Consider the following 13,248-nt stretch of genomic DNA (forward strand, 5'->3'; position numbering starts at 1 on the left):
ATGTAAGTTCCTTGAGAACAGGGGCTGTCTTCCTTTTCACTTGTATAATCGTATTCTCCTGGCTTGGCATAGTGACTGGCACATGGTAAGCCCTTAATAAATGCTTGTTGACTGATTGATCTTCACTCTCTTTCTATGGTCTTCCTCAACTTCCTTTAATTCATTTTTTAAAGTCCATACCATTAATTTTATTGTTTCCTTGGAAACTCCCGATAGCAATAAAATCACCAGTATGGACTTTAAGAAAAAATTAATTCAGAGAAGCTGTGGAAGACCATAAGAAATCATATGTCCCTGACCCCTTTCCCACCCAAGGGGAAGAGGTAGAGTTGGAGAAATCTGGAGAGAAGAGAAGAGAGATCAGGTCTTCCCAGTCTCTTTGGGTTCTTCTTGTTTCCTAATTCCAAAGAGAAGATGGACAATGCCAACCTCCCTTTCACATATATCTAAAATAAGTCATTATTTATGACATTTCATAGGTGGACTCTAGATTGACCTTCATAGAGGTTCCAAACTGTTATTCCTAAAGCACAGTTCTGATCATCTCACTGCCCTCCTCAAGAAGTTTCTGCACCTCCCTCTTGTTTCTAAGGTAAAATACAATGTCTTTTGTCGGTCAGCTAAAGCCCTTCAGAGTCTGGCACCAACTTATCTTTCAAGATTGGCTACATATGGCCACTCCCACTTCAGTCCATTCTCCACCCAAGTGTCAAAGTAATCTTCCTAAATTTCAGGTGTGACTCCAGTGGCTCCCTATTGTCTCATATTAAATATAAAATTCTCTGTTTGCCATTCAAAGCCCTTCATAACCAGGCATTCTCCTACCTTCCCAATTTTCTTACACCTTACACCTGTTCCTTTGACCCCAGTACTCTTTGATTCAGTGACATTGGTTCCTTGCTGTTCCTCAAACAAGACATTTTATCTCCTGACTCCAGGAGATGTCCCAAATGTCTGGGATGCTCTCCTTCTTCATCTCCTGCTCTTGCTTCCTCCGAGTCCCAGATAAAATTCTAGCTTTTACAGGAAGCCTTTCCTCCTCCTCCTCCTCCTCCTCCTCCTCCTCCTCCTCCTCCTCCTCCTCCTTCTCCTTCTCCTCCTTCTTCTTCTTTCTTCTTTCTTCTTCTTTTTTAGTGAGGCAATTGGGGTTAAGTGATTTACCCAGGGTCACACAGCTAGTAAGTGTCAAGTGTCTGAGGTCAGATTTGAACTCAGGTCTTCCTGACTCCAGGGCCGGTGCTCTATCCACTGCGCCACCTAGCTGCCCCTCCTCATCCTTCTTAATGCTAGTGTCTTCCCTCTGTTGATTATTTTCTATTTAGCCTGTATATAACTTGGTTTTGCATAGTTACTTTCATGTTGTCTTCCCCATTAGACTGTGAGCACCTTGAGAGAAGGGAGTATCTTTTATCTTTCTTTGTATCCTGCATGGTTAGCACTACATAATAGGTGCTTAATATATTGGTTATTAACTGATTGACATTACTTCATGCATTTTTTATTTGACGGAACTAGACTACTTGCTATTCCCCACATAAGACATTGTATCTCTCACTTGCAAAGTTCTGTCCTATGCCTGGAATGTTCTTCCTCCTCACCCTCTTGGGATTCCTATTTCCCTTCAGCTCAGAACCTGCCTCCAACCCAAGGTCCTTCCTGATCCATCCAGTTGTTACCACTCTTCCCCTTCAAACTCCCCTAAATTTTTCTGCAATTACTTTGTATATATTTGGGTTTTACCTGTGTTTATGCTGTTCTCTCCTACCCACAGTAGAATGTAAACTTCTAAAGAATGGAGACTTTACACTTTTGGTTTTTTTATTCCTAGGAAATGTCATGTGAAAGATATTCTGATTGAGGTAGTAGCCATCCTCAGAACCAGGAAAAACTGTGTTCAGATATCAGTGGTAATATTCAGGCTCTGGCCAACTTTCTAAGTGCATAAATTGCAAAGAATCAGTATACATGGGTAGAGGGAGTTGATGGCATGCTGTCTTCTCATTAGAAAGTAAGCTCCTGGGGCAGGTAGGTGGCACAGTAGATAGAGCACCGGCCCTGGATTCAGGAGGACCTGAGTTCAAATGTGACCTCAGACCCTTAACACTTATTAGCTGTGTGACCCTGGGCAAGTCACTTAGCCCCAATTGCCTCACAAAAAAAAAAGAAAAGAAAAGAAAAAGAAAGTAAGCTCCTTGAGTGCAGGAACTAGGAACTGTTTTTGCTTTTCTTTGTATCTCTAACACCTAGCACAGCATCAGACACATAGCATAAACATAATAAATCCTTAGTGATTGTCTGAGAGTTCCATGGTGTCAAATTTAAATAGTAGTGGATTCCCGAAGGCCAAATGTTGACTTAGAAAACCTCAAATTAGCATTATTTAAGATATACTGTATTTTTTCCCAATTAAATTTTAATCTGGTAAGGGCTGAAATCTTTTTTGGGGGGGCAGGGCCGTGCAAATTTGACACCCTTGCCCCAGACCAATGAAATCACAGGTCCACTCCCTATGACTATTCCTAACACAGTGTCAGGCATACAATAGGCATTTAATAAATACTGGTTGAATGAATAAGGTTTCTGAATAGAAATAAGCTGTAGTGTTTTATTGCAATTACATGGATGCCATGATAGAACTATAATGGTATTTAGACGAAAAAAAAATTAGCCAAACACCTCTTACCTCTGTGGGATTTTCATTTTTTTTTCCTAATCTTTTTTTAAAGGTCCTGTTTGACAATATTAAGTGTTTGATATAGATCAGTGTCCCCCAGTTTATCCTGCTTTCTCTCTCTCTCTCTCTCTCTCTCTCTCTCTCTCTCTCTCTCTCTCTCTCTTCTCAACTCTCTTATCAGTTGCTTTAGTTCCTTAGAAAGTGCAAACATTCTCTTCTTTCCCCTCCTCCATCCCATCTTGGCATAACCTTTACCCCATGTTTGATCAAAGAACAACATCTAAAATGAGTTTATTCTTTTTAAAAAATAGCTGCTCAGAGCTAATATAGTAAAAATGACAATACTACCTAAATTAATTTACTTATTCAGTGTCATACCAATCAGACTACCTAAAAATTATTTTATAGAATTAGAAAAAATAATAACAAAATTCATCTGGAAAAACAAAAAATCAAGAATATCCAGGGAAATAATGAAAAAAAAATTCACAGGAAGGTGGGTTAGCGGTCCCAAAACCTGGAGCTTTACTATAAAGCGGCAGTCATCAAAACTATCTGGTACTGGCTAAGAAATAGAGTGGAGGATCAATGGAATAGGCTAGGCACAAGAAACACAGTAGTAAATGACACTAGTAATATAGTGTTTGATAATCCAGCTTCTGGGATAGGAACTCAGTATTTGACAAAAACTCCTGGGAAAAGTGGAAGATAGTATGGCAGAAATTAGGCATAGACCAACATCTGACACCTTATACTAAAATAAGGTCAAAAAGGATACATGATTTAGACATAAGAGGTGATACCATAGGCAAATTAGGAGAGAAAGGAATAGTCTACCTTTCAGATCTTTGGAAAGGAAAACAGTTTATGACCAAACAAGAGATAGAGAATATTATAAAATGCAAAATGGATGATTTTGATTACATTAAATTAAAAAATTTTTGTACAAACAGAAGCAATGCATCCAAAATTAGAAGGGAGGCAGAAAGCTGGGAAACAATTTTTATGGCCAGTACTTCTGATAAAGGCCTCATTTCTAAAATATATAGGGAACTAAATCAAATTTATAAGAATCCAAGTCATTCCTCAATTGAGAAATGGTCAAAGGATATGAACAGGCAGTTTTCTGATGAAGAAACCAAAGCTATCTATTCCCATATGAAAAAATGCTCTAAATCACTAATGATTAGAGAGATGCAAATTAAAACAACTCTGAGGTACCACCTGACACCTATCAGATTGGCTAAAATGACAAAAAAGGAAAATAATAAATGTTGGAGAAGCTGTGGAAAAATTGGAACTCTAATGCATTGTTGGTGGAGCTGTGAACTGATCCAACCATTCTGGAGAGCAATTTGGAATTATGCCCAAAGGGCTATAAAGCTGTGTATACCCTTTGGCCCAGCAATACCACTTTTGGGTCTTTTCCCCAAAGAAAGGGGAGAGGGACCCACATGTACAAAAATATTTATAGCTGCTCTTTATGTGGTGGCAAGGAATTGGAAGTTGAGGGGATGCCCATCAATTGGGGAAGGGCTGGACAAGTTGTGGTATATGAATGTAATGGAATATTATTGTGCTATAAGAAACGATGAGGAGGAGGAGTTCAGAAAAACCTGGAGGGTCTTGCGTGGGCTGATGATGAGCGAGATGAGCAGAACCAGAAGAACACTGTACACAGCATCATCAACATTTTGTGTTGATCTATTATGATGGACTATATTCTTCTCACCAGTGCAATGATACAGAAGAGTTCCAGGGAACTCGTGATGGAAGAGGATCTCCAAATCCAGGGAAAAAAAAAAAGAACTGTGGAGTATAGATGCTGAATGAACCATACTATTTCTTTTGCTTTTGGTGCTGTTGTTTTTTCTATTTTGAAGTTTTTCATCATTGCTCTGATTTTTCTCTTATAACATGACTAATGCAGAAATATGTTTAATGTTATTATGCATATATATGTATATATATATATATGTGTGTGTGTGTGTGTGTGTGTGTGTATATATATATAACCTATATCAGATTACCTGCTGTCTAGGGGAGGGGGGAGGGAGGGGAGGGAGGGAGAAAAATCTGAAATTGGAAAGCTTGTATAAACAAAAGTTGAGAACTATCTTTACCTGTACCAGGAAAAAAATTAAATACTTTATTTTAAAAAAACATTTTTGAGGAGGAATAGGTTAAAGAAAATAGAAAATAGAGTAAATATCATGAGAAGGGAATAGGATGGAGGGGAAGAGTTATGATGATTGATTATAATGGCAAAATGTATGGTACCTACTTTGCTGAGTTATCGTGTAGAAAATTCTTTGTCAAGTTTAAGGTACCACATAAAAGTTATGATGAACAGGATGCTATCAGAAAAATCTGGAAAGACCTACATGAACTGAAGCAGAGTGAAATGTACTGTATACAAAATAACAGCAATAGTGTAAAATGATCTGCTGGGAAGGACATGGTTATTTTCAGCAATGCAATGATCCAATATAATCCTGAAGGATTTATGAAAATTGCAGTCCATCTACAGAGAAAGAACTGATAGTATCTGAAAACAAATTGAAGCATAATTTTGACAGTTTCTTAATCTGAAGTTTTGTTTTTATCTGTTTTCTCTTACAACCTCACTAATGTGGAGATGTTTTGCATGACTGCTCATGTATAACTTATATTGAATTGCTTGAGTTCTTGGGGGTGGGGGTGGGGGTGGGAAGGGAGGGAGGAAGAGAAGTTGGAACATAAAGTTTTAAAAATTTGTTTTAAAAATTTGTTTTTACATGTAATTTGGAAAATAAAATTCTAAACAGAAAAAAATATAGCTGCTGTAGTATCTAAGTATTTGAAGGCCTCACTGTATTTGGCAAGCATTTATTAGTCACCTATTATGTACTATACCAAGCACTGGGTGTACAAAAATGGAACTGTAACAGTTCCTGCCTTCAAGGAGTTTACATTTTCCTGAGGGTGGTGTTTGGGGATAGCGAAGGGTAACAATATGTACGCACAGAAGACAATAGAAAATATCCTCCAATATTCAAAGCGAAATGAGATCTTATAGATTTGGAAGCTCTCTGCAGTGGTACAAATTATACATTTATGTCTGCCCATCTGATACTCCTCTTGCTCCACATCAGAACATGCATGCCCCACTTCAGTCACAGGCTCAGAGGAGACACTGAGGAGCAGATGAGGACATCCTGAGAAGGCACTAGAAGCCTGGTGGGGCAGGAGATGTGAGTTGCTTTTGCCATATGTTATTTATCTGTGTCTCTCTCCTCTTATGAACACCATGGATGGACGTCCTTTTTCCCACTGACACTATTATGGGAGGGTTACCCACATTTTTCATAATGGGACATATTTTGTTGCTGTTTTTCTTAGTGTGCCATTTCAGTAAATGTTTTTGCTTTGAACCAATTGTGTTCTCAGACTATTGAAAAGCAAAGGGTCCGGGGCAGCTAGGTGGCACAGTGGATAGAGCACCGGCCTTGGAGTCAGGAGGACCTGAGTTCAAATCTGGCCTCACACACTTAACACTTACTAGCTGTGTGACCCTGGGCAAGTCACTTAACCCCAATTGTCTCACTAATAAAAAAAAGAAAAGCAAAGGGGCCGGTGGAGATTCTCATATAATAGTTTTGGGGATTTGGGGCCCAGGGATTACATTGAATCTAGAATAGTCATTCCCTGGGGCACAACCTGTGTGTATGTGAGTTTGGGGTTATGACCCCAGGTTCAAGATAGTTTATACTCAGCATTCCTAAAACTATAGCCCACAAAACTCTGCTGATGTATTTACTTTTCAGTATTCCAGAGGTCAAAGCAAAAGCATTTGCAGAATAGAGTGATCATGAAACATGTTGGATGCCACACTCATCCTTGACATTGTGAAAGATACCAGTGGACCACTCTGGCTATCTACCCATCATTTCTTGTCCTTAACACTTCAGGCACAGTGCCTGGTATATCATAGGCACTTAATAAATGTTTATTGGGGGGGGCGGCTAGGTGGCGCAATGGATAAAGCACCGGCCCTGGATTCAGGAGTACCTGAGTTCAAATCTGGCCTCAGATACTTACTAGCTGTGTGACCCTGGGCAAGTCACTTAACCCCCATTGCCCCGCAAAAAAACAAAAAACAAAAACAAAAAATAAATGTTTATTGGCTAGGCTATATTATTTCACTATTGTATATTTCCCTGATGTTTTTACTACTTTTAGTTTTTTCTTTTAAGTTTTTCATTGGTTATTGAAAGGCAATGGCAGGCAGCTAGGTGGTGCAGTGGATAAAGCAACTGGCCCTGGATTTAGGAGGACCTGAGTTCAAATCCGGCTTTAGACACTTGACACTTAACTAGCTGTGTGACCCTGGGCAAGTCATTTGACCCTCATTGCCCCATAAAAACAACAACAAAAAAAACAAAACAAAACAAAAAAAAGGCAATAGGTCTAGTCCAAGCAAGCCAGTCCTCACCCTGCCTGCCCAGATCCCATTGGCATCCCTCTTTGCAAACAGTACAACTTGAAAGTGACTAGGCCTTGCCATCGTCCCTGCTGTTGCACTATGAGGGTCTCCAGGCCCCTCCATCTACTCTTCAGTGAATGTTTCTATATAAATAAGAATAGTTAGAATGTGAGTTTTTTGAGTGGAGAGAGGGGGGCGTCTCCCTTTTTTACTTGTATTCCCAGAGTGCTTGCCACCTAGTAAGTACTTAATAAATGTTTTCCATTTCTATCTTCTGTCTATCCATAAGGAAGCCATCCTAGTTTAGACCTTTATCCCCTCTTGACTGGATTATTCCAATAACCTTTTTTTTTTTTTTTGGTGAGGCAATTGGGGTTAAGTGACTTGCCCAGGGTCACACAGCTAGGAAGTGTCAAGTTTCTGAAGCCGGATTTGAACTCAGGTACTCCTCAATCCAGGGCCGGTGCTTTATCACTGCGCCATCTAGCTGCCCTCCAATAACCTTTTAATTGTCCTCTCTGTTTCTAGTCTCTCCCCTCCCTAATTCAGCCTCCACACAGTGGTCAAAATATACTTCCTGAAGCACAGGTCTGGGTGTGTCATTCCCTCATTTGAGAATCTTTAGTGTATATCTGTTGCCTCTAAGATCAAATAAAAAATTCTCAATTTGCCATATTAGAAAGTTTATCTCTCTCCCCCCCCCCCCTTTTACAAAGGGACATTTGCTGCAAAAATATGGCAAAAATAGACATTACAATCATTTCCCCTTAATACCTAAGCACACACTCTTCCCTATAACACCTCAGATTCTGGGGAGAGGAAGCTCAAATTTAACACAGTTTCTTCAAAGCATTCACCCTACCAGGTTCATGTCCAAATTTGGCATAGGCACTGGATGAGTCTTGTCCCATACTTCAGGGCCTTAATGTTGGGTTGGGTCCCAAAGATCCTGCCTATAGGCTAGACTGGTTGGTTATAAAACTCAACATGGACTCCCCTGCTGGATCCCAGGTGGCTTGTTCTCCTAAACCTTTGACACTTGCCAAGTCACAGTCATTTCTAGTCTCCTTTTCCTAAAATCAGGAAAGAAGATACACAACAAGAGCCCTCATGGACCCTTCCTCCCTCAGCCAAAGACAAGAGTCTGGCCCTGGTCTATTGAATGCAGTTCTGCTAATCAATAGACTCTCTCTTCATCATGTGGTTAGTGGATGGAACATGCTCTTGAACATTGTGACATCTTCCAAATCAGGGATCAGGACAATTCCATTCCATGTTATCATGTGTTTCAGGAAACAGGCTCCCCAGGCTTTTCCATAACCCATATCTTTGCCCCACAATCACCACCACTAATACCTTTTCCCCTTCTTTAACATTTTTTCTGTCCTTGGCAAATTGGCTGGAGTGAATTTTGAACACATTGTCCATCTCACCAATCTAGAGCAGTCCTCTGGGGAACCATCTTGGGTAGGACTATTGTTTTTCCACCCTTGTTTTTCCCAGTGGCAGACAGAAAAGCATCTTGAAACAGTAAAAGCAGCACAATTTAATAGTCTCGCATCGAGGGCAAAAATCACCATTGTCTCCAAATACAGAGCTGTGTAAGTTCAATAAGCAAGGAACATTCTTAAAAGTTAACTAAAGTGGGGCAGCTAGGTGGCGCAGTGGATAAAAGCAGCGGCCCTGGATTCAGGAGTACCTGAGTTCAAATCCGGCCTCAGACACTTGACACTTACTAGCTGTGTGACCCTGGGCAAGTCACTTAACCCCAATTGCCCTGCAAAAAAAAAAAAAAAAAGAAATGAAAAAAAAAAAGTTAACTAAAGAGTCCTGTTTGCTCAGTACCCAACAGGGGCCTGTCTTGGTGCTCAAAGGGCCTTCTTCAACCCAAAGCTAAAGAAAAAACAAAGACAAAATCAGCTTTTCTCAAAAGAAAATCTGATCCTTTTAGAGCTTCCCAGGTCATGTGATTTAGGACTTGGGGGGGGGGTCACCCAACAGTCACCAGTTTACACATTGGCTCTGATTCCTGATGGGGTTGGAGCACTTTACCGACTAGGGTTTATGCTCTGGATCCAGACTCACAGGGCAGGTTTGATCATTGCCTTACTTTTCCTTAAAAATAAAAATGTTTTGCTGCTTTATTTTTTTTAACAGCTCTTACAAAACAAAAACCTTTGTTTTTAGTCAATGAATAAGGCTAAATCGAGTCAAATGAAAACATGGTCTGTGTCTGACACTATATACATCAATCTAGCACATAGTAGGTGCTATATAAACATGGTGATGATGATGATGATGCCAAAGACGATGCACCTTGAGTCTACCACCTTTCTGCTGAAAGATGGGAGAAATGCTTTACCATGAATTCTCTAGAGACAAGGTTGATTATGGCATCGATCAGAGTGCTGATTGTCATAGGACTGGTTTTTTAAGTCATTTTTGGTTATGTCCTACTCTTTGTAATCCTATTTGGAGTTTTCTTAAGGAAAGATCCTGTAGTGGTTTGCCATTTTCTTCTCCAGATCATTTTACAGATGAGGAAGCTAAAGTAAACAGGGCTAAGTGACTTTCCCTTAAAGGTCACACAGGTAGGAAGTGTCTGAGGCCAGATTTGAACGCAGGTCTTCCTCACTCTAGGCCTGGCACTCTATCTACTGTGCCACCAAAATGCTCCATAGGACTGTAGGTCTACAATTGGAAGGGACCTCAGAGGCCATGACTCTTATTATTGTTTTCTTTTACATTGTTGTGGTCATTGTGTACACTGATCTCCTGATTGTAATTATTTTGCCTTGTATCAATTCATAAAAGTCTTTCTAATTTTCTCAGAATTCTCCAAATTCTTCATTTCATGAAGTGCAATAATGTTCCATTACATAATAATATCAGTTTGTTCATCCATACTCCATTAGATGGACAACCACTTTCTTTAACCCACCTTTCTAGGCTCATTGCATATGATTCCCCTTCATAATTCTCTTGTGCAATCGCACTGCCTGACTTGCTGTTCCCTGAACAATTTCCTATCTCTATCCCTTTATGGAGACTGTCCCCCATGCTTGGTGTGCAAAAACTGTCTTGTTTTACACTCATGGCTACTTCCCAGGAAGGATAACTGGCCTGCCAAGGCCTTAGCCTTGTTGAGGGTGGGGTCATCACTGCACCCCAGCCTTGGAAGTGGTCAAAGCCTCTTCCTGCTATTCCTCACTTCTCTTCTTTCCTTTTTTCCTGTGTGGGTCCCACCCACTGCCCTACAGATTGGTATCATCCTTTAAGGATGACAGATGATCATTGGTTTTTGCTTCTAGAATTTCTAAGTTCCTACTTAAGGGGAGAAGGGGGCCAGAGGATTCCAGTTGCCTCAGGGGATTGCCTGCTAGCAGTGATTCCCAATGAGTTATTTCAATGGTTCAAAGGACTCTGGATAAAAATTATTTAATGGAACCTTCATCAATAGATGATCATCAATTGTATTACAAATATATTTTTCCTTTGTGACAACAATCATGTGTATGTTGAAGCACTATAGATTTGTTTCTGCAGCAATTTGAAATCTTCATGATCACACTTAAAATGATTTTGTTATTTGTGCAGCAATTACATCAAATGCTGACCATTTCTGACTATGTGCAATGAGTTCTTACAATTTCTTAACCCATCATCAAATTGTTTCCAAATGGACACAATGGCTCAACATTCAAACTCATATCTATTCCCAGAAGATGATCAGATATACTTATAGGCCCTCCTTTATATAAGGCCCCAGAGTATCTCCCTCATTCCTACCATTTCCCACTACTTATTTGTGTAAGTAAGCATTTTCATGTTATTCTTGTTTTAAATCAAAATACAGAAATAAACTCAATGGGGAACCAGATTTAAGACCGTTTGTTTGTCTGGTATTGAGCCAAATATTGCAGATTTTTGTTCAAATAAAAAAAAAAGTCCAACATCCCAGTATCCCAAAGTAAAATACAATTTCCTTGAGGGGAGAAACCATTTTTGGTTTTGTATTCCCAGCACCAAATACCATGCCTTGAATGCATTAAATGCTTGTTGAAATTAACTAAATCAATAACAGCCTTGAAGGAGAAAGTAAATCTGTTGAGGAAAGCCTGAGGGATGGGTGGGGAAGGAAGGAGGTAGAAAAAGAATAGTCAGTCATAATCCCTTTCCTAGATGTTTAAGGGTTGCATAGGTTGTTCAAGGAGGACTAGCAGCTCAGGTATGAGGGTTGCTCATTCACCTTTGGTGTCCATCTGTCACCCAACTCTCATCTATGACACCAAGGAGCTATAGCCGTGGCCATGCTCTCTGGGAATATGGCTAATCCAGGCTGAGGAGAACCAACAGGTCTAAAACCTGTTGCTTGGTGTAGATATCCCCCTAACACACCAACAGGTCTAAAACCTGCCTTGGGGCTGACAAAGCCATTCCCCCTTCTCTTAGCCTCTTTGACTCACTGCCCAGAACCATTTGCTAAGTCATTGCCCAGTGCTAACCTCTGGAATCTCTGCTGCAGAAATCATTGACTTACTTGAAAGAGAAGAAAGAAGTGAAGAGCAGATGATAATTAGATGGCCTGCAAGCAGAAGGATGAAATGCAAAGCATTGCAGCAGATACTGCTTCTGCTGCTTAGAATCAGTGTGCCGTCAGCCACACTTACTGAAGGGGTCCCTATATGCAATACTCCATATAATAAGATTTGACTTGTAAGAGGGAATAGTGTGACCAGAACTCTAAAGAACCTATCCTTTGTTGTCATTGTTGTTGTTGTCGGTTCTTGCTCTATTACACCAGTCCTGCAGATAATGATCTGCCTGTGTATCCAGGGATGGTAAAAATAAGATGTATGGCAGTCAAGTAGTCAAATACATGGAAATTAACATTCTAGCTTGGTGTACTCTGCAGACTGGATGTCTCAGAGTGTGGATAAGCTGGTGAAAGAGAGGGGAGTGGGGAAGATGAAAGGAAGGAGGGAAGAAAAGAGGAGGAAAGAGAAAAGAGGGAAGGAGGGGTAGGAAGTAGAGACAGACAGATCAGCAGCACCCTGGCAAATTTGGGTATTTATCTACAAAATGTTTTCTTTTTGAGCACGTATTTAGAAACTTGCACAACAACAACAAAAAAACCCCATAAAATTTAGGATGTCTTATAACATTGGTTTCTACAATGCTCCCTCCTTTTGACCACCACCCTTAAACTTGATGCTCAAATAAATCCTAGTTTTTATTTCTTTATGTCATATCTCCCCCCTTTTCACAATGCTCCAAGCCTTCAATCCTCCAAAACAGTGGGAGAGCTGCATGTGCAGAGGAGAGATATAAGTCCCCAGAATATGGCCGCAAGGAAACAGAAGAACAGAAAGGAAACCAAGCTATTCGAACTAAAGAAGAAATAAACATTCTTGAGATAAAAAGTATCTAAAGAATAAATGTGCTGTTCAGATGGAGGAGAAAGGATTCGGAAGCATACTCCTGAAATTCCAGTTCTCTTACATCCTTCTCCACCAAAACCAGAGTCAACCTGCCCCCAGAGCTTCCCTAACTGCCATTACAATTTGTGGGTCCAGGGCCATACATAGCCAGTGATTAGCTGAGAAAGAAGTCAGAGAGTAAACACTTTGGGATTAATTGAGTTCAGTATTTCAGATGCCTGGTCCTACAATTGAGCTGACTGGCCTTCCTGACTTATGGACATTGGCCTTGCCTGTCTTGATCCCTGACACCTCCTCACTTCCAGACATTTGGTTTTCCCCTGACAGTAGTAAGTCCTTGATTCCTCGACCCCTGCCTTAATCTCCTGGCTCCCAGACCTTTTGCTTTTATGAACTTCTGACCTAAGTGAATCAACAGTGGGAAAAATACTCCTCCTTCTAGGTACTACCATCTATCTACATCCAGGCCCAGTCTCTGCTAGACCAGTCCTACGCTACTTCAATTCATGCCCGAGCGTAACAGAGGAATTCCAATTCTTATCATATTTTACCTGGATGTGACTCTGTTCTCCTTTATTTATAAATTTAGCACTGTCTCCTTGTAAACTCTATTCATAGCCACGGCTTCCCCTATTATCTCTATAGAAGTTGCTCCCAAATCTCTGTTT

This window comes from Dromiciops gliroides, chromosome 2 (genome assembly GCF_019393635.1).
Source record: "Dromiciops gliroides isolate mDroGli1 chromosome 2, mDroGli1.pri, whole genome shotgun sequence".
Classification (NCBI taxonomy): Eukaryota; Metazoa; Chordata; class Mammalia; order Microbiotheria; family Microbiotheriidae; genus Dromiciops; species Dromiciops gliroides.